The following is a 23,197-nucleotide window of genomic DNA, read 5'->3' on the forward strand; positions in this document are numbered from 1 at the left end:
ATTAGATTCACATTGACTAGCGATGACCCAGAGAGGTCAGGTTCGGGAGGCTCACAGGCACGAGTTTTGCTCGGAATGGGCCACATCCAGATGCTGATGCTCAGTGGCATTAGCACTAAGATGTGTCCCATTCTCGGCGTGGGTCCACCCCCATTCTCAGGGTGGGTCCATCCACATGAAGGCTCGTGGCCTGGCGCGTCTTCTGTGACTTCACAGAGTTACAGGGGTTGTGTTTGAACGGGTCCCTTTGAAATCAGAGCGTCCATGCTCATCAAAGTGCACTTACGGGAAATTCACATCGCCAAGGGGCGACGTGCGAGCCGACGTCACAATACTGAGGCTTCGCATCCAAAGAGTCTACGAATGGACGGTACACGTTTAGAGGGCCCAGACGAAGAAGTCTGCAAACAGGTACGTCGGTACTCAGCAGATTCTCGGTCGGGTGCCACAGGGCGAGGCGGTAAACGCGATCGACTGGGTAGATAAAGGGGAGCCATCTCACGTAGTTTAACACCTCACCGGTACCGTTGCAGGAAGGGGTCACAGCTTGGGAGTTCCAGGCTCTGGAAGATGCATAAACGGGGCTTACCTCTTACAGAGGTGGCACATAGGCCACAGGGGCACTGATTAGGGAGGATATTATAGGGCCATCCATGGTCAGGACATTCCAGGCTTCTTGAATGGATCTTCAAAGTCTTGAGGCCCTGAGAGTCCATGTTCAGAGGGAGCTATGCTAAGGAGGTCTGAGGACACTGAAATTCCATGCCAGCAGGTTTCTTCACCCAAACCATTTCTTGGTCAGAATACTTTTGTATTCTGTAAGATCCATGGCTAAGGGCTTCTCTGTCGCGAGCGGGGTCTATGATTCAGCGATCATAGCCCCCTAGGCCGCACTCGGGGCCTGTGTGCTCAGAAGTGTACACATACGGTTTCTTACATCATCTGTGCAACACAGGTCCAAGAGGGGCATAGTCAGGGTCACTTCTTTATTGTTGTTTAATTGGGCCTCGATTGCTTTTGGGGGGGGGTGGTCGTTTAAATGGGAGCTGTTCAACTTTAAAAGTTTGCACTGAGGCTTCCTGGCTCAGCACTGAACTTTTGCAGGGATGACACAAGATCTCAGGGTTAGATACTCAAAACGGGCCAGGGAAAAGGGACATGAGGTTGGGAGCATTTGAAGATTCAGAATTTCGACGCTTATTAGATTCACATTGACTAGCGATGACCCAGAGAGGTCAGGTTCGGGAGGCTCACAGGCACGAGTTTTGCTCGGAATGGGCCACATCCAGATGCTGATGCTCAGTGGCATTAGCACTAAGATGTGTCCCATTCTCGGCGTGGGTCCACCCCCATTCTCAGGGTGGGTCCATCCACATGAAGGCTCGTGGCCTGGCGCGTCTTCTGTGACTTCACAGAGTTACAGGGGTTGTGTTTGAACGGGTCCCTTTGAAATCAGAGCGTCCATGCTCATCAAAGTGCACTTACGGGAAATTCACATCGCCAAGGGGCGACGTGCGAGCCGACGTCACAATACTGAGGCTTCGCATCCAAAGAGTCTACGAATGGACGGTACACGTTTAGAGGGCCCAGACGAAGAAGTCTGCAAACAGGTACGTCGGTACTCAGCAGATTCTCGGTCGGGTGCCACAGGGCGAGGCGGTAAACGCGATCGACTGGGTAGATAAAGGGGAGCCATCTCACGTAGTTTAACACCTCACCGGTACCGTTGCAGGAAGGGGTCACAGCTTGGGAGTTCCAGGCTCTGGAAGATGCATAAACGGGGCTTACCTCTTACAGAGGTGGCACATAGGCCACAGGGGCACTGATTAGGGAGGATATTATAGGGCCATCCATGGTCAGGACATTCCAGGCTTCTTGAATGGATCTTCAAAGTCTTGAGGCCCTGAGAGTCCATGTTCAGAGGGAGCTATGCTAAGGAGGTCTGAGGACACTGAAATTCCATGCCAGCAGGTTTCTTCACCCAAACCATTTCTTGGTCAGAATACTTTTGTATTCTGTAAGATCCATGGCTAAGGGCTTCTCTGTCGCGAGCGGGGTCTATGATTCAGCGATCATAGCCCCCTAGGCCGCACTCGGGGCCTGTGTGCTCAGAAGTGTACACATACGGTTTCTTACATCATCTGTGCAACACAGGTCCAAGAGGGGCATAGTCAGGGTCACTTCTTTATTGTTGTTTAATTGGGCCTCGATTGCTTTTGGGGGGGGGTGGTCGTTTAAATGGGAGCTGTTCAACTTTAAAAGTTTGCACTGAGGCTTCCTGGCTCAGCACTGAACTTTTGCAGGGATGACACAAGATCTCAGGGTTAGATACTCAAAACGGGCCAGGGAAAAGGGACATGAGGTTGGGAGCATTTGAAGATTCAGAATTTCGACGCTTATTAGATTCACATTGACTAGCGATGACCCAGAGAGGTCAGGTTCGGGAGGCTCACAGGCACGAGTTTTGCTCGGAATGGGCCACATCCAGATGCTGATGCTCAGTGGCATTAGCACTAAGATGTGTCCCATTCTCGGCGTGGGTCCACCCCCATTCTCAGGGTGGGTCCATCCACATGAAGGCTCGTGGCCTGGCGCGTCTTCTGTGACTTCACAGAGTTACAGGGGTTGTGTTTGAACGGGTCCCTTTGAAATCAGAGCGTCCATGCTCATCAAAGTGCACTTACGGGAAATTCACATCGCCAAGGGGCGACGTGCGAGCCGACGTCACAATACTGAGGCTTCGCATCCAAAGAGTCTACGAATGGACGGTACACGTTTAGAGGGCCCAGACGAAGAAGTCTGCAAACAGGTACGTCGGTACTCAGCAGATTCTCGGTCGGGTGCCACAGGGCGAGGCGGTAAACGCGATCGACTGGGTAGATAAAGGGGAGCCATCTCACGTAGTTTAACACCTCACCGGTACCGTTGCAGGAAGGGGTCACAGCTTGGGAGTTCCAGGCTCTGGAAGATGCATAAACGGGGCTTACCTCTTACAGAGGTGGCACATAGGCCACAGGGGCACTGATTAGGGAGGATATTATAGGGCCATCCATGGTCAGGACATTCCAGGCTTCTTGAATGGATCTTCAAAGTCTTGAGGCCCTGAGAGTCCATGTTCAGAGGGAGCTATGCTAAGGAGGTCTGAGGACACTGAAATTCCATGCCAGCAGGTTTCTTCACCCAAACCATTTCTTGGTCAGAATACTTTTGTATTCTGTAAGATCCATGGCTAAGGGCTTCTCTGTCGCGAGCGGGGTCTATGATTCAGCGATCATAGCCCCCTAGGCCGCACTCGGGGCCTGTGTGCTCAGAAGTGTACACATACGGTTTCTTACATCATCTGTGCAACACAGGTCCAAGAGGGGCATAGTCAGGGTCACTTCTTTATTGTTGTTTAATTGGGCCTCGATTGCTTTTGGGGGGGGGTGGTCGTTTAAATGGGAGCTGTTCAACTTTAAAAGTTTGCACTGAGGCTTCCTGGCTCAGCACTGAACTTTTGCAGGGATGACACAAGATCTCAGGGTTAGATACTCAAAACGGGCCAGGGAAAAGGGACATGAGGTTGGGAGCATTTGAAGATTCAGAATTTCGACGCTTATTAGATTCACATTGACTAGCGATGACCCAGAGAGGTCAGGTTCGGGAGGCTCACAGGCACGAGTTTTGCTCGGAATGGGCCACATCCAGATGCTGATGCTCAGTGGCATTAGCACTAAGATGTGTCCCATTCTCGGCGTGGGTCCACCCCCATTCTCAGGGTGGGTCCATCCACATGAAGGCTCGTGGCCTGGCGCGTCTTCTGTGACTTCACAGAGTTACAGGGGTTGTGTTTGAACGGGTCCCTTTGAAATCAGAGCGTCCATGCTCATCAAAGTGCACTTACGGGAAATTCACATCGCCAAGGGGCGACGTGCGAGCCGACGTCACAATACTGAGGCTTCGCATCCAAAGAGTCTACGAATGGACGGTACACGTTTAGAGGGCCCAGACGAAGAAGTCTGCAAACAGGTACGTCGGTACTCAGCAGATTCTCGGTCGGGTGCCACAGGGCGAGGCGGTAAACGCGATCGACTGGGTAGATAAAGGGGAGCCATCTCACGTAGTTTAACACCTCACCGGTACCGTTGCAGGAAGGGGTCACAGCTTGGGAGTTCCAGGCTCTGGAAGATGCATAAACGGGGCTTACCTCTTACAGAGGTGGCACATAGGCCACAGGGGCACTGATTAGGGAGGATATTATAGGGCCATCCATGGTCAGGACATTCCAGGCTTCTTGAATGGATCTTCAAAGTCTTGAGGCCCTGAGAGTCCATGTTCAGAGGGAGCTATGCTAAGGAGGTCTGAGGACACTGAAATTCCATGCCAGCAGGTTTCTTCACCCAAACCATTTCTTGGTCAGAATACTTTTGTATTCTGTAAGATCCATGGCTAAGGGCTTCTCTGTCGCGAGCGGGGTCTATGATTCAGCGATCATAGCCCCCTAGGCCGCACTCGGGGCCTGTGTGCTCAGAAGTGTACACATACGGTTTCTTACATCATCTGTGCAACACAGGTCCAAGAGGGGCATAGTCAGGGTCACTTCTTTATTGTTGTTTAATTGGGCCTCGATTGCTTTTGGGGGGGGGTGGTCGTTTAAATGGGAGCTGTTCAACTTTAAAAGTTTGCACTGAGGCTTCCTGGCTCAGCACTGAACTTTTGCAGGGATGACACAAGATCTCAGGGTTAGATACTCAAAACGGGCCAGGGAAAAGGGACATGAGGTTGGGAGCATTTGAAGATTCAGAATTTCGACGCTTATTAGATTCACATTGACTAGCGATGACCCAGAGAGGTCAGGTTCGGGAGGCTCACAGGCACGAGTTTTGCTCGGAATGGGCCACATCCAGATGCTGATGCTCAGTGGCATTAGCACTAAGATGTGTCCCATTCTCGGCGTGGGTCCACCCCCATTCTCAGGGTGGGTCCATCCACATGAAGGCTCGTGGCCTGGCGCGTCTTCTGTGACTTCACAGAGTTACAGGGGTTGTGTTTGAACGGGTCCCTTTGAAATCAGAGCGTCCATGCTCATCAAAGTGCACTTACGGGAAATTCACATCGCCAAGGGGCGACGTGCGAGCCGACGTCACAATACTGAGGCTTCGCATCCAAAGAGTCTACGAATGGACGGTACACGTTTAGAGGGCCCAGACGAAGAAGTCTGCAAACAGGTACGTCGGTACTCAGCAGATTCTCGGTCGGGTGCCACAGGGCGAGGCGGTAAACGCGATCGACTGGGTAGATAAAGGGGAGCCATCTCACGTAGTTTAACACCTCACCGGTACCGTTGCAGGAAGGGGTCACAGCTTGGGAGTTCCAGGCTCTGGAAGATGCATAAACGGGGCTTACCTCTTACAGAGGTGGCACATAGGCCACAGGGGCACTGATTAGGGAGGATATTATAGGGCCATCCATGGTCAGGACATTCCAGGCTTCTTGAATGGATCTTCAAAGTCTTGAGGCCCTGAGAGTCCATGTTCAGAGGGAGCTATGCTAAGGAGGTCTGAGGACACTGAAATTCCATGCCAGCAGGTTTCTTCACCCAAACCATTTCTTGGTCAGAATACTTTTGTATTCTGTAAGATCCATGGCTAAGGGCTTCTCTGTCGCGAGCGGGGTCTATGATTCAGCGATCATAGCCCCCTAGGCCGCACTCGGGGCCTGTGTGCTCAGAAGTGTACACATACGGTTTCTTACATCATCTGTGCAACACAGGTCCAAGAGGGGCATAGTCAGGGTCACTTCTTTATTGTTGTTTAATAGGGCCTCGATTGCTTTTGGGGGTGGTGGTCGTTTAAATGGGAGCTGTTCAACTTTAAAAGTTTGCACTGAGGCTTCCTGGCTCAGCACTGAACTTTTACAGGGATGACACAAGATCTCAGGGTTAGATACTCAAAACGGGCCAGGGAAAAGGGACATGAGGTTGGGAGCATTTGAAGATTCAGAATTTCGACGCTTATTAGATTCACATTGAATAGCGATGACCCAGAGAGGTCAGGTTCGGGAGGCTCACAGGCACGAGTTTTGCTCGGAATGGGCCACATCCAGATGCTGATGCTCAGTGGCATTAGCACTAAGATGTGTCCCATTCTCGGCGTGGGTCCACCCCCATTCTCAGGGTGGGTCCATCCACATGAAGGCTCGTGGCCTGGCGCGTCTTCTGTGACTTCACAGAGTTACAGGGGTTGTGTTTGAACGGGTCCCTTTGAAATCAGAGCGTCCATGCTCATCAAAGTGCACTTACGGGAAATTCACATCGCCAAGGGGCGACGTGCGAGCCGACGTCACAATACTGAGGCTTCGCATCCAAAGAGTCTACGAATGGACGGTACACGTTTAGAGGGCCCAGACGAAGAAGTCTGCAAACAGGTACGTCGGTACTCAGCAGATTCTCGGTCGGGTGCCACAGGGCGAGGCGGTAAACGCGATCGACTGGGTAGATAAAGGGGAGCCATCTCACGTAGTTTAACACCTCACCGGTACCGTTGCAGGAAGGGGTCACAGCTTGGGAGTTCCAGGCTCTGGAAGATGCATAAACGGGGCTTACCTCTTACAGAGGTGGCACATAGGCCACAGGGGCACTGATTAGGGAGGATATTATAGGGCCATCCATGGTCAGGACATTCCAGGCTTCTTGAATGGATCTTCAAAGTCTTGAGGCCCTGAGAGTCCATGTTCAGAGGGAGCTATGCTAAGGAGGTCTGAGGACACTGAAATTCCATGCCAGCAGGTTTCTTCACCCAAACCATTTCTTGGTCAGAATACTTTTGTATTCTGTAAGATCCATGGCTAAGGGCTTCTCTGTCGCGAGCGGGGTCTATGATTCAGCGATCATAGCCCCCTAGGCCGCACTCGGGGCCTGTGTGCTCAGAAGTGTACACATACGGTTTCTTACATCATCTGTGCAACACAGGTCCAAGAGGGGCATAGTCAGGGTCACTTCTTTATTGTTGTTTAATTGGGCCTCGATTGCTTTTGGGGGGGGTGGTCGTTTAAATGGGAGCTGTTCAACTTTAAAAGTTTGCACTGAGGCTTCCTGGCTCAGCACTGAACTTTTGCAGGGATGACACAAGATCTCAGGGTTAGATACTCAAAACGGGCCAGGGAAAAGGGACATGAGGTTGGGAGCATTTGAAGATTCAGAATTTCGACGCTTATTAGATTCACATTGACTAGCGATGACCCAGAGAGGTCAGGTTCGGGAGGCTCACAGGCACGAGTTTTGCTCGGAATGGGCCACATCCAGATGCTGATGCTCAGTGGCATTAGCACTAAGATGTGTCCCATTCTCGGCGTGGGTCCACCCCCATTCTCAGGGTGGGTCCATCCACATGAAGGCTCGTGGCCTGGCGCGTCTTCTGTGACTTCACAGAGTTACAGGGGTTGTGTTTGAACGGGTCCCTTTGAAATCAGAGCGTCCATGCTCATCAAAGTGCACTTACGGGAAATTCACATCGCCAAGGGGCGACGTGCGAGCCGACGTCACAATACTGAGGCTTCGCATCCAAAGAGTCTACGAATGGACGGTACACGTTTAGAGGGCCCAGACGAAGAAGTCTGCAAACAGGTACGTCGGTACTCAGCAGATTCTCGGTCGGGTGCCACAGGGCGAGGCGGTAAACGCGATCGACTGGGTAGATAAAGGGGAGCCATCTCACGTAGTTTAACACCTCACCGGTACCGTTGCAGGAAGGGGTCACAGCTTGGGAGTTCCAGGCTCTGGAAGATGCATAAACGGGGCTTACCTCTTACAGAGGTGGCACATAGGCCACAGGGGCACTGATTAGGGAGGATATTATAGGGCCATCCATGGTCAGGACATTCCAGGCTTCTTGAATGGATCTTCAAAGTCTTGAGGCCCTGAGAGTCCATGTTCAGAGGGAGCTATGCTAAGGAGGTCTGAGGACACTGAAATTCCATGCCAGCAGGTTTCTTCACCCAAACCATTTCTTGGTCAGAATACTTTTGTATTCTGTAAGATCCATGGCTAAGGGCTTCTCTGTCGCGAGCGGGGTCTATGATTCAGCGATCATAGCCCCCTAGGCCGCACTCGGGGCCTGTGTGCTCAGAAGTGTACACATACGGTTTCTTACATCATCTGTGCAACACAGGTCCAAGAGGGGCATAGTCAGGGTCACTTCTTTATTGTTGTTTAATTGGGCCTCGATTGCTTTTGGGGGGGGTGGTCGTTTAAATGGGAGCTGTTCAACTTTAAAAGTTTGCACTGAGGCTTCCTGGCTCAGCACTGAACTTTTGCAGGGATGACACAAGATCTCAGGGTTAGATACTCAAAACGGGCCAGGGAAAAGGGACATGAGGTTGGGAGCATTTGAAGATTCAGAATTTCGACGCTTATTAGATTCACATTGACTAGCGATGACCCAGAGAGGTCAGGTTCGGGAGGCTCACAGGCACGAGTTTTGCTCGGAATGGGCCACATCCAGATGCTGATGCTCAGTGGCATTAGCACTAAGATGTGTCCCATTCTCGGCGTGGGTCCACCCCCATTCTCAGGGTGGGTCCATCCACATGAAGGCTCGTGGCCTGGCGCGTCTTCTGTGACTTCACAGAGTTACAGGGGTTGTGTTTGAACGGGTCCCTTTGAAATCAGAGCGTCCATGCTCATCAAAGTGCACTTACGGGAAATTCACATCGCCAAGGGGCGACGTGCGAGCCGACGTCACAATACTGAGGCTTCGCATCCAAAGAGTCTACGAATGGACGGTACACGTTTAGAGGGCCCAGACGAAGAAGTCTGCAAACAGGTACGTCGGTACTCAGCAGATTCTCGGTCGGGTGCCACAGGGCGAGGCGGTAAACGCGATCGACTGGGTAGATAAAGGGGAGCCATCTCACGTAGTTTAACACCTCACCGGTACCGTTGCAGGAAGGGGTCACAGCTTGGGAGTTCCAGGCTCTGGAAGATGCATAAACGGGGCTTACCTCTTACAGAGGTGGCACATAGGCCACAGGGGCACTGATTAGGGAGGATATTATAGGGCCATCCATGGTCAGGACATTCCAGGCTTCTTGAATGGATCTTCAAAGTCTTGAGGCCCTGAGAGTCCATGTTCAGAGGGAGCTATGCTAAGGAGGTCTGAGGACACTGAAATTCCATGCCAGTAGGTTTCTTCACCCAAACCATTTCTTGGTCAGAATACTTTTGTATTCTGTAAGATCCATGGCTAAGGGCTTCTCTGTCGCGAGCGGGGTCTATGATTCAGCGATCATAGCCCCCTAGGCCGCACTCGGGGCCTGTGTGCTCAGAAGTGTACACATACGGTTTCTTATATCATCTGTGCAACACAGGTCCAAGAGGGGCATAGTCAGGGTCACTTCTTTATTGTTGTTTAATTGGGCCTCGATTGCTTTTGGGGGGGGTGGTCGTTTAAATGGGAGCTGTTCAACTTTAAAAGTTTGCACTGAGGCTTCCTGGCTCAGTACTGAACTTTTGCAGGGATGACACAAGATCTCAGGGTTAGATACTCAAAACGGGCCAGGGAAAAGGGACATGAGGTTGGGAGCATTTGAAGATTCAGAATTTCGACGCTTATTAGATTCACATTGACTCGCGATGACCCAGAGAGGTCAGGTTCGGGAGGCTCACAGGCACGAGTTTTGCTCGGAATGGGCCACATCCAGATGCTGATGCTCAGTGGCATTAGCACTAAGATGTGTCCCATTCTCGGCGTGGGTCCACCCCCATTCTCAGGGTGGGTCCATCCACATGAAGGCTCGTGGCCTGGCGCGTCTTCTGTGACTTCACAGAGTTACAGGGGTTGTGTTTGAACGGGTCCCTTTGAAATCAGAGCGTCCATGCTCATCAAAGTGCACTTACGGGAAATTCACATCGCCAAGGGGCGACGTGCGAGCCGACGTCACAATACTGAGGCTTCGCATCCAAAGAGTCTACGAATGGACGGTACACGTTTAGAGGGCCCAGACGAAGAAGTCTGCAAACAGGTACGTCGGTACTCAGCAGATTCTCGGTCGGGTGCCACAGGGCGAGGCGGTAAACGCGATCGACTGGGTAGATAAAGGGGAGCCATCTCACGTAGTTTAACACCTCACCGGTACCGTTGCAGGAAGGGGTCACAGCTTGGGAGTTCCAGGCTCTGGAAGATGCATAAACGGGGCTTACCTCTTACAGACGTGGCACATAGGCCACAGAAGCACTGATTAGGGAGGATATTATAGGGCCATCCATGGTCAGGACATTCCAGGCTTCTTGAATGGATCTTCAAAGTCTTGAGGCCCTGAGAGTCCATGTTCAGAGGGAGCTATGCTAAGGAGGTCTGAGGACACTGAAATTCCATGCCAGCAGGTTTCTTCACCCAAACCATTTCTTGGTCAGAATACTTTTGTATTCTGTAAGATCCATGGCTAAGGGCTTCTCTGTCGCGAGCGGGGTCTATGATTCAGCGATCATAGCCCCCTAGGCCGCACTCGGGGCCTGTGTGCTCAGAAGTGTACACATACGGTTTCTTACATCATCTGTGCAACACAGGTCCAAGAGGGGCATAGTCAGGGTCACTTCTTTATTGTTGTTTAATTGGGCCTCGATTGCTTTTGGGGGGGGTGGTCGTTTAAATGGGAGCTGTTCAACTTTAAAAGTTTGCACTGAGGCTTCCTGGCTCAGCACTGAACTTTTGCAGGGATGACACAAGATCTCAGGGTTAGATACTCAAAACGGGCCAGGGAAAAGGGACATGAGGTTGGGAGCATTTGAAGATTCAGAATTTCGACGCTTATTAGATTCACATTGACTAGCGATGACCCAGAGAGGTCAGGTTCGGGAGGCTCACAGGCACGAGTTTTGCTCGGAATGGGCCACATCCAGATGCTGATGCTCAGTGGCATTAGCACTAAGATGTGTCCCATTCTCGGCGTGGGTCCACCCCCATTCTCAGGGTGGGTCCATCCACATGAAGGCTCGTGGCCTGGCGCGTCTTCTGTGACTTCACAGAGTTACAGGGGTTGTGTTTGAACGGGTCCCTTTGAAATCAGAGCGTCCATGCTCATCAAAGTGCACTTACGGGAAATTCACATCGCCAAGGGGCGACGTGCGAGCCGACGTCACAATACTGAGGCTTCGCATCCAAAGAGTCTACGAATGGACGGTACACGTTTAGAGGGCCCAGACGAAGAAGTCTGCAAACAGGTACGTCGGTACTCAGCAGATTCTCGGTCGGGTGCCACAGGGCGAGGCGGTAAACGCGATCGACTGGGTAGATAAAGGGGAGCCATCTCACGTAGTTTAACACCTCACCGGTACCGTTGCAGGAAGGGGTCACAGCTTGGGAGTTCCAGGCTCTGGAAGATGCATAAACGGGGCTTACCTCTTACAGAGGTGGCACATAGGCCACAGGGGCACTGATTAGGGAGGATATTATAGGGCCATCCATGGTCAGGACATTCCAGGCTTCTTGAATGGATCTTCAAAGTCTTGAGGCCCTGAGAGTCCATGTTCAGAGGGAGCTATGCTAAGGAGGTCTGAGGACACTGAAATTCCATGCCAGCAGGTTTCTTCACCCAAACCATTTCTTGGTCAGAATACTTTTGTATTCTGTAAGATCCATGGCTAAGGGCTTCTCTGTCGCGAGCGGGGTCTATGATTCAGCGATCATAGCCCCCTAGGCCGCACTCGGGGCCTGTGTGCTCAGAAGTGTACACATACGGTTTCTTACATCATCTGTGCAACACAGGTCCAAGAGGGGCATAGTCAGGGTCACTTCTTTATTGTTGTTTAATTGGGCCTCGATTGCTTTTGGGGGGGGTGGTCGTTTAAATGGGAGCTGTTCAACTTTAAAAGTTTGCACTGAGGCTTCCTGGCTCAGCACTGAACTTTTGCAGGGATGACACAAGATCTCAGGGTTAGATACTCAAAACGGGCCAGGGAAAAGGGACATGAGGTTGGGAGCATTTGAAGATTCAGAATTTCGACGCTTATTAGATTCACATTGACTAGCGATGACCCAGAGAGGTCAGGTTCGGGAGGCTCACAGGCACGAGTTTTGCTCGGAATGGGCCACATCCAGATGCTGATGCTCAGTGGCATTAGCACTAAGATGTGTCCCATTCTCGGCGTGGGTCCACCCCCATTCTCAGGGTGGGTCCATCCACATGAAGGCTCGTGGCCTGGCGCGTCTTCTGTGACTTCACAGAGTTACAGGGGTTGTGTTTGAACGGGTCCCTTTGAAATCAGAGCGTCCATGCTCATCAAAGTGCACTTACGGGAAATTCACATCGCCAAGGGGCGACGTGCGAGCCGACGTCACAATACTGAGGCTTCGCATCCAAAGAGTCTACGAATGGACGGTACACGTTTAGAGGGCCCAGACGAAGAAGTCTGCAAACAGGTACGTCGGTACTCAGCAGATTCTCGGTCGGGTGCCACAGGGCGAGGCGGTAAACGCGATCGACTGGGTAGATAAAGGGGAGCCATCTCACGTAGTTTAACACCTCACCGGTACCGTTGCAGGAAGGGGTCACAGCTTGGGAGTTCCAGGCTCTGGAAGATGCATAAACGGGGCTTACCTCTTACAGAGGTGGCACATAGGCCACAGGGGCACTGATTAGGGAGGATATTATAGGGCCATCCATGGTCAGGACATTCCAGGCTTCTTGAATGGATCTTCAAAGTCTTGAGGCCCTGAGAGTCCATGTTCAGAGGGAGCTATGCTAAGGAGGTCTGAGGACACTGAAATTCCATGCCAGCAGGTTTCTTCACCCAAACCATTTCTTGGTCAGAATACTTTTGTATTCTGTAAGATCCATGGCTAAGGGCTTCTCTGTCGCGAGCGGGGTCTATGATTCAGCGATCATAGCCCCCTAGGCCGCACTCGGGGCCTGTGTGCTCAGAAGTGTACACATACGGTTTCTTACATCATCTGTGCAACACAGGTCCAAGAGGGGCATAGTCAGGGTCACTTCTTTATTGTTGTTTAATAGGGCCTCGATTGCTTTTGGGGGTGGTGGTCGTTTAAATGGGAGCTGTTCAACTTTAAAAGTTTGCACTGAGGCTTCCTGGCTCAGCACTGAACTTTTACAGGGATGACACAAGATCTCAGGGTTAGATACTCAAAACGGGCCAGGGAAAAGGGACATGAGGTTGGGAGCATTTGAAGATTCAGAATTTCGACGCTTATTAGATTCACATTGACTAGCGATGACCCAGAGAGGTCAGGTTCGGGAGGCTCACAGGCACGAGTTTTGCTCGGAATGGGCCACATCCAGATGCTGATGCTCAGTGGCATTAGCACTAAGATGTGTCCCATTCTCGGCGTGGGTCCACCCCCATTCTCAGGGTGGGTCCATCCACATGAAGGCTCGTGGCCTGGCGCGTCTTCTGTGACTTCACAGAGTTACAGGGGTTGTGTTTGAACGGGTCCCTTTGAAATCAGAGCGTCCATGCTCATCAAAGTGCACTTACGGGAAATTCACATCGCCAAGGGGCGACGTGCGAGCCGACGTCACAATACTGAGGCTTCGCATCCAAAGAGTCTACGAATGGACGGTACACGTTTAGAGGGCCCAGACGAAGAAGTCTGCAAACAGGTACGTCGGTACTCAGCAGATTCTCGGTCGGGTGCCACAGGGCGAGGCGGTAAACGCGATCGACTGGGTAGATAAAGGGGAGCCATCTCACGTAGTTTAACACCTCACCGGTACCGTTGCAGGAAGGGGTCACAGCTTGGGAGTTCCAGGCTCTGGAAGATGCATAAACGGGGCTTACCTCTTACAGAGGTGGCACATAGGCCACAGGGGCACTGATTAGGGAGGATATTATAGGGCCATCCATGGTCAGGACATTCCAGGCTTCTTGAATGGATCTTCAAAGTCTTGAGGCCCTGAGAGTCCATGTTCAGAGGGAGCTATGCTAAGGAGGTCTGAGGACACTGAAATTCCATGCCAGCAGGTTTCTTCACCCAAACCATTTCTTGGTCAGAATACTTTTGTATTCTGTAAGATCCATGGCTAAGGGCCTCTCTGTCGCGAGCGGGGTCTATGATTCAGCGATCATAGCCCCCTAGGCCGCACTCGGGGCCTGTGTGCTCAGAAGTGTACACATACGGTTTCTTACATCATCTGTGCAACACAGGTCCAAGAGGGGCATAGTCAGGGTCACTTCTTTATTGTTGTTTAATTGGGCCTCGATTGCTTTTGGGGGGGGTGGTCGTTTAAATGGGAGCTGTTCAACTTTAAAAGTTTGCACTGAGGCTTCCTGGCTCAGCACTGAACTTTTGCAGGGATGACACAAGATCTCAGGGTTAGATACTCAAAACGGGCCAGGGAAAAGGGACATGAGGTTGGGAGCATTTGAAGATTCAGAATTTCGACGCTTATTAGATTCACATTGACTAGCGATGACCCAGAGAGGTCAGGTTCGGGAGGCTCACAGGCACGAGTTTTGCTCGGAATGGGCCACATCCAGATGCTGATGCTCAGTGGCATTAGCACTAAGATGTGTCCCATTCTCGGCGTGGGTCCACCCCCATTCTCAGGGTGGGTCCATCCACATGAAGGCTCGTGGCCTGGCGCGTCTTCTGTGACTTCACAGAGTTACAGGGGTTGTGTTTGAACGGGTCCCTTTGAAATCAGAGCGTCCATGCTCATCAAAGTGCACTTACGGGAAATTCACATCGCCAAGGGGCGACGTGCGAGCCGACGTCACAATACTGAGGCTTCGCATCCAAAGAGTCTACGAATGGACGGTACACGTTTAGAGGGCCCAGACGAAGAAGTCTGCAAACAGGTACGTCGGTACTCAGCAGATTCTCGGTCGGGTGCCACAGGGCGAGGCGGTAAACGCGATCGACTGGGTAGATAAAGGGGAGCCATCTCACGTAGTTTAACACCTCACCGGTACCGTTGCAGGAAGGGGTCACAGCTTGGGAGTTCCAGGCTCTGGAAGATGCATAAACGGGGCTTACCTCTTACAGAGGTGGCACATAGGCCACAGGGGCACTGATTAGGGAGGATATTATAGGGCCATCCATGGTCAGGACATTCCAGGCTTCTTGAATGGATCTTCAAAGTCTTGAGGCCCTGAGAGTCCATGTTCAGAGGGAGCTATGCTAAGGAGGTCTGAGGACACTGAAATTCCATGCCAGCAGGTTTCTTCACCCAAACCATTTCTTGGTCAGAATACTTTTGTATTCTGTAAGATCCATGGCTAAGGGCTTCTCTGTCGCGAGCGGGGTCTATGATTCAGCGATCATAGCCCCCTAGGCCGCACTCGGGGCCTGTGTGCTCAGAAGTGTACACATACGGTTTCTTACATCATCTGTGCAACACAGGTCCAAGAGGGGCATAGTCAGGGTCACTTCTTTATTGTTGTTTAATTGGGCCTCGATTGCTTTTGGGGGGGGTGGTCGTTTAAATGGGAGCTGTTCAACTTTAAAAGTTTGCACTGAGGCTTCCTGGCTCAGCACTGAACTTTTGCAGGGATGACACAAGATCTCAGGGTTAGATACTCAAAACGGGCCAGGGAAAAGGGACATGAGGTTGGGAGCATTTGAAGATTCAGAATTTCGACGCTTATTAGATTCACATTGACTAGCGATGACCCAGAGAGGTCAGGTTCGGGAGGCTCACAGGCACGAGTTTTGCTCGGAATGGGCCACATCCAGATGCTGATGCTCAGTGGCATTAGCACTAAGATGTGTCCCATTCTCGGCGTGGGTCCACCCCCATTCTCAGGGTGGGTCCATCCACATGAAGGCTCGTGGCCTGGCGCGTCTTCTGTGACTTCACAGAGTTACAGGGGTTGTGTTTGAACGGGTCCCTTTGAAATCAGAGCGTCCATGCTCATCAAAGTGCACTTACGGGAAATTCACATCGCCAAGGGGCGACGTGCGAGCCGACGTCACAATACTGAGGCTTCGCATCCAAAGAGTCTACGAATGGACGGTACACGTTTAGAGGGCCCAGACGAAGAAGTCTGCAAACAGGTACGTCGGTACTCAGCAGATTCTCGGTCGGGTGCCACAGGGCGAGGCGGTAAACGCGATCGACTGGGTAGATAAAGGGGAGCCATCTCACGTAGTTTAACACCTCACCGGTACCGTTGCAGGAAGGGGTCACAGCTTGGGAGTTCCAGGCTCTGGAAGATGCATAAACGGGGCTTACCTCTTACAGAGGTGGCACATAGGCCACAGGGGCACTGATTAGGGAGGATATTATAGGGCCATCCATGGTCAGGACATTCCAGGCTTCTTGAATGGATCTTCAAAGTCTTGAGGCCCTGAGAGTCCATGTTCAGAGGGAGCTATGCTAAGGAGGTCTGAGGACACTGAAATTCCATGCCAGTAGGTTTCTTCACCCAAACCATTTCTTGGTCAGAATACTTTTGTATTCTGTAAGATCCATGGCTAAGGGCTTCTCTGTCGCGAGCGGGGTCTATGATTCAGCGATCATAGCCCCCTAGGCCGCACTCGGGGCCTGTGTGCTCAGAAGTGTACACATACGGTTTCTTATATCATCTGTGCAACACAGGTCCAAGAGGGGCATAGTCAGGGTCACTTCTTTATTGTTGTTTAATTGGGCCTCGATTGCTTTTGGGGGGGGTGGTCGTTTAAATGGGAGCTGTTCAACTTTAAAAGTTTGCACTGAGGCTTCCTGGCTCAGTACTGAACTTTTGCAGGGATGACACAAGATCTCAGGGTTAGATACTCAAAACGGGCCAGGGAAAAGGGACATGAGGTTGGGAGCATTTGAAGATTCAGAATTTCGACGCTTATTAGATTCACATTGACTCGCGATGACCCAGAGAGGTCAGGTTCGGGAGGCTCACAGGCACGAGTTTTGCTCGGAATGGGCCACATCCAGATGCTGATGCTCAGTGGCATTAGCACTAAGATGTGTCCCATTCTCGGCGTGGGTCCACCCCCATTCTCAGGGTGGGTCCATCCACATGAAGGCTCGTGGCCTGGCGCGTCTTCTGTGACTTCACAGAGTTACAGGGGTTGTGTTTGAACGGGTCCCTTTGAAATCAGAGCGTCCATGCTCATCAAAGTGCACTTACGGGAAATTCACATCGCCAAGGGGCGACGTGCGAGCCGACGTCACAATACTGAGGCTTCGCATCCAAAGAGTCTACGAATGGACGGTACACGTTTAGAGGGCCCAGACGAAGAAGTCTGCAAACAGGTACGTCGGTACTCAGCAGATTCTCGGTCGGGTGCCACAGGGCGAGGCGGTAAACGCGATCGACTGGGTAGATAAAGGGGAGCCATCTCACGTAGTTTAACACCTCACCGGTACCGTTGCAGGAAGGGGTCACAGCTTGGGAGTTCCAGGCTCTGGAAGATGCATAAACGGGGCTTACCTCTTACAGACGTGGCACATAGGCCACAGAAGCACTGATTAGGGAGGATATTATAGGGCCATCCATGGTCAGGACATTCCAGGCTTCTTGAATGGATCTTCAAAGTCTTGAGGCCCTGAGAGTCCATGTTCAGAGGGAGCTATGCTAAGGAGGTCTGAGGACACTGAAATTCCATGCCAGCAGGTTTCTTCACCCAAACCATTTCTTGGTCAGAATACTTTTGTATTCTGTAAGATCCATGGCTAAGGGCTTCTCTGTCGCGAGCGGGGTCTATGATTCAGCGATCATAGCCCCCTAGGCCGCACTCGGGGCCTGTGTGCTCAGAAGTGTACACATACGGTTTCTTACATCATCTGTGCAACACAGGTCCAAGAGGGGCATAGTCAGGGTCACTTCTTTATTGTTGTTTAATTGGGCCTCGATTGCTTTTGGGGGGGGTGGTCGTTTAAATGGGAGCTGTTCAACTTTAAAAGTTTGCACTGAGGCTTCCTGGCTCAGCACTGAACTTTTGCAGGGATGACACAAGATCTCAGGGTTAGATACTCAAAACGGGCCAGGGAAAAGGGACATGAGGTTGGGAGCATTTGAAGATTCAGAATTTCGACGCTTATTAGATTCACATTGACTAGCGATGACCCAGAGAGGTCAGGTTCGGGAGGCTCACAGGCACGAGTTTTGCTCGGAATGGGCCACATCCAGATGCTGATGCTCAGTGGCATTAGCACTAAGATGTGTCCCATTCTCGGCGTGGGTCCACCCCCATTCTCAGGGTGGGTCCATCCACATGAAGGCTCGTGGCCTGGCGCGTCTTCTGTGACTTCACAGAGTTACAGGGGTTGTGTTTGAACGGGTCCCTTTGAAATCAGAGCGTCCATGCTCATCAAAGTGCACTTACGGGAAATTCACATCGCCAAGGGGCGACGTGCGAGCCGACGTCACAATACTGAGGCTTCGCATCCAAAGAGTCTACGAATGGACGGTACACGTTTAGAGGGCCCAGACGAAGAAGTCTGCAAACAGGTACGTCGGTACTCAGCAGATTCTCGGTCGGGTGCCACAGGGCGAGGCGGTAAACGCGATCGACTGGGTAGATAAAGGGGAGCCATCTCACGTAGTTTAACACCTCACCGGTACCGTTGCAGGAAGGGGTCACAGCTTGGGAGTTCCAGGCTCTGGAAGATGCATAAACGGGGCTTACCTCTTACAGAGGTGGCACATAGGCCACAGGGGCACTGATTAGGGAGGATATTATAGGGCCATCCATGGTCAGGACATTCCAGGCTTCTTGAATGGATCTTCAAAGTCTTGAGGCCCTGAGAGTCCATGTTCAGAGGGAGCTATGCTAAGGAGGTCTGAGGACACTGAAATTCCATGCCAGCAGGTTTCTTCACCCAAACCATTTCTTGGTCAGAATACTTTTGTATTCTGTAAGATCCATGGCTAAGGGCTTCTCTGTCGCGAGCGGGGTCTATGATTCAGCGATCATAGCCCCCTAGGCCGCACTCGGGGCCTGTGTGCTCAGAAGTGTACACATACGGTTTCTTACATCATCTGTGCAACACAGGTCCAAGAGGGGCATAGTCAGGGTCACTTCTTTATTGTTGTTTAATTGGGCCTCGATTGCTTTTGGGGGGGGTGGTCGTTTAAATGGGAGCTGTTCAACTTTAAAAGTTTGCACTGAGGCTTCCTGGCTCAGCACTGAACTTTTGCAGGGATGACACAAGATCTCAGGGTTAGATACTCAAAACGGGCCAGGGAAAAGGGACATGAGGTTGGGAGCATTTGAAGATTCAGAATTTCGACGCTTATTAGATTCACATTGACTAGCGATGACCCAGAGAGGTCAGGTTCGGGAGGCTCACAGGCACGAGTTTTGCTCGGAATGGGCCACATCCAGATGCTGATGCTCAGTGGCATTAGCACTAAGATGTGTCCCATTCTCGGCGTGGGTCCACCCCCATTCTCAGGGTGGGTCCATCCACATGAAGGCTCGTGGCCTGGCGCGTCTTCTGTGACTTCACAGAGTTACAGGGGTTGTGTTTGAACGGGTCCCTTTGAAATCAGAGCGTCCATGCTCATCAAAGTGCACTTACGGGAAATTCACATCGCCAAGGGGCGACGTGCGAGCCGACGTCACAATACTGAGGCTTCGCATCCAAAGAGTCTACGAATGGACGGTACACGTTTAGAGGGCCCAGACGAAGAAGTCTGCAAACAGGTACGTCGGTACTCAGCAGATTCTCGGTCGGGTGCCACAGGGCGAGGCGGTAAACGCGATCGACTGGGTAGATAAAGGGGAGCCATCTCACGTAGTTTAACACCTCACCGGTACCGTTGCAGGAAGGGGTCACAGCTTGGGAGTTCCAGGCTCTGGAAGATGCATAAACGGGGCTTACCTCTTACAGAGGTGGCACATAGGCCACAGGGGCACTGATTAGGGAGGATATTATAGGGCCATCCATGGTCAGGACATTCCAGGCTTCTTGAATGGATCTTCAAAGTCTTGAGACCCTGAGAGTCCATGTTCAGAGGGAGCTATGCTAAGGAGGTCTGAGGACACTGAAATTCCATGCCAGCAGGTTTCTTCACCCAAACCATTTCTTGGTCAGAATACTTTTGTATTCTGTAAGATCCATGGCTAAGGGCTTCTCTGTCGCGAGCGGGGTCTATGATTCAGCGATCATAGCCCCCTAGGCCGCACTCGGGGCCTGTGTGCTCAGAAGTGTACACATACGGTTTCTTACATCATCTGTGCAACACAGGTCCAAGAGGGGCATAGTCAGGGTCACTTCTTTATTGTTGTTTAATAGGGCCTCGATTGCTTTTGGGGGTGGTGGTCGTTTAAATGGGAGCTGTTCAACTTTAAAAGTTTGCACTGAGGCTTCCTGGCTCAGCACTGAACTTTTACAGGGATGACACAAGATCTCAGGGTTAGATACTCAAAACGGGCCAGGGAAAAGGGACATGAGGTTGGGAGCATTTGAAGATTCAGAATTTCGACGCTTATTAGATTCACATTGAATAGCGATGACCCAGAGAGGTCAGGTTCGGGAGGCTCACAGGCACGAGTTTTGCTCGGAATGGGCCACATCCAGATGCTGATGCTCAGTGGCATTAGCACTAAGATGTGTCCCATTCTCGGCGTGGGTCCACCCCCATTCTCAGGGTGGGTCCATCCACATGAAGGCTCGTGGCCTGGCGCGTCTTCTGTGACTTCACAGAGTTACAGGGGTTGTGTTTGAACGGGTCCCTTTGAAATCAGAGCGTCCATGCTCATCAAAGTGCACTTACGGGAAATTCACATCGCCAAGGGGCGACGTGCGAGCCGACGTCACAATACTGAGGCTTCGCATCCAAAGAGTCTACGAATGGACGGTACACGTTTAGAGGGCCCAGACGAAGAAGTCTGCAAACAGGTACGTCGGTACTCAGCAGATTCTCGGTCGGGTGCCACAGGGCGAGGCGGTAAACGCGATCGACTGGGTAGATAAAGGGGAGCCATCTCACGTAGTTTAACACCTCACCGGTACCGTTGCAGGAAGGGGTCACAGCTTGGGAGTTCCAGGCTCTGGAAGATGCATAAACGGGGCTTACCTCTTACAGAGGTGGCACATAGGCCACAGGGGCACTGATTAGGGAGGATATTATAGGGCCATCCATGGTCAGGACATTCCAGGCTTCTTGAATGGATCTTCAAAGTCTTGAGGCCCTGAGAGTCCATGTTCAGAGGGAGCTATGCTAAGGAGGTCTGAGGACACTGAAATTCCATGCCAGCAGGTTTCTTCACCCAAACCATTTCTTGGTCAGAATACTTTTGTATTCTGTAAGATCCATGGCTAAGGGCCTCTCTGTCGCGAGCGGGGTCTATGATTCAGCGATCATAGCCCCCTAGGCCGCACTCGGGGCCTGTGTGCTCAGAAGTGTACACATACGGTTTCTTACATCATCTGTGCAACACAGGTCCAAGAGGGGCATAGTCAGGGTCACTTCTTTATTGTTGTTTAATTGGGCCTCGATTGCTTTTGGGGGGGGTGGTCGTTTAAATGGGAGCTGTTCAACTTTAAAAGTTTGCACTGAGGCTTCCTGGCTCAGCACTGAACTTTTGCAGGGATGACACAAGATCTCAGGGTTAGATACTCAAAACGGGCCAGGGAAAAGGGACATGAGGTTGGGAGCATTTGAAGATTCAGAATTTCGACGCTTATTAGATTCACATTGACTAGCGATGACCCAGAGAGGTCAGGTTCGGGAGGCTCACAGGCACGAGTTTTGCTCGGAATGGGCCACATCCAGATGCTGATGCTCAGTGGCATTAGCACTAAGATGTGTCCCATTCTCGGCGTGGGTCCACCCCCATTCTCAGGGTGGGTCCATCCACATGAAGGCTCGTGGCCTGGCGCGTCTTCTGTGACTTCACAGAGTTACAGGGGTTGTGTTTGAACGGGTCCCTTTGAAATCAGAGCGTCCATGCTCATCAAAGTGCACTTACGGGAAATTCACATCGCCAAGGGGCGACGTGCGAGCCGACGTCACAATACTGAGGCTTCGCATCCAAAGAGTCTACGAATGGACGGTACACGTTTAGAGGGCCCAGACGAAGAAGTCTGCAAACAGGTACGTCGGTACTCAGCAGATTCTCGGTCGGGTGCCACAGGGCGAGGCGGTAAACGCGATCGACTGGGTAGATAAAGGGGAGCCATCTCACGTAGTTTAACACCTCACCGGTACCGTTGCAGGAAGGGGTCACAGCTTGGGAGTTCCAGGCTCTGGAAGATGCATAAACGGGGCTTACCTCTTACAGAGGTGGCACATAGGCCACAGGGGCACTGATTAGGGAGGATATTATAGGGCCATCCATGGTCAGGACATTCCAGGCTTCTTGAATGGATCTTCAAAGTCTTGAGGCCCTGAGAGTCCATGTTCAGAGGGAGCTATGCTAAGGAGGTCTGAGGACACTGAAATTCCATGCCAGCAGGTTTCTTCACCCAAACCATTTCTTGGTCAGAATACTTTTGTATTCTGTAAGATCCATGGCTAAGGGCTTCTCTGTCGCGAGCGGGGTCTATGATTCAGCGATCATAGCCCCCTAGGCCGCACTCGGGGCCTGTGTGCTCAGAAGTGTACACATACGGTTTCTTACATCATCTGTGCAACACAGGTCCAAGAGGGGCATAGTCAGGGTCACTTCTTTATTGTTGTTTAATTGGGCCTCGATTGCTTTTGGGGGGGGTGGTCGTTTAAATGGGAGCTGTTCAACTTTAAAAGTTTGCACTGAGGCTTCCTGGCTCAGCACTGAACTTTTGCAGGGATGACACAAGATCTCAGGGTTAGATACTCAAAACGGGCCAGGGAAAAGGGACATGAGGTTGGGAGCATTTGAAGATTCAGAATTTCGACGCTTATTAGATTCACATTGACTAGCGATGACCCAGAGAGGTCAGGTTCGGGAGGCTCACAGGCACGAGTTTTGCTCGGAATGGGCCACATCCAGATGCTGATGCTCAGTGGCATTAGCACTAAGATGTGTCCCATTCTCGGCGTGGGTCCACCCCCATTCTCAGGGTGGGTCCATCCACATGAAGGCTCGTGGCCTGGCGCGTCTTCTGTGACTTCACAGAGTTACAGGGGTTGTGTTTGAACGGGTCCCTTTGAAATCAGAGCGTCCATGCTCATCAAAGTGCACTTACGGGAAATTCACATCGCCAAGGGGCGACGTGCGAGCCGACGTCACAATACTGAGGCTTCGCATCCAAAGAGTCTACGAATGGACGGTACACGTTTAGAGGGCCCAGACGAAGAAGTCTGCAAACAGGTACGTCGGTACTCAGCAGA

Source organism: Furipterus horrens, unplaced genomic scaffold (assembly GCF_987537825.1).
Source record: "Furipterus horrens unplaced genomic scaffold, mFurHor1.1.pri manual_scaffold_4, whole genome shotgun sequence".
Classification (NCBI taxonomy): Eukaryota; Metazoa; Chordata; class Mammalia; order Chiroptera; family Furipteridae; genus Furipterus; species Furipterus horrens.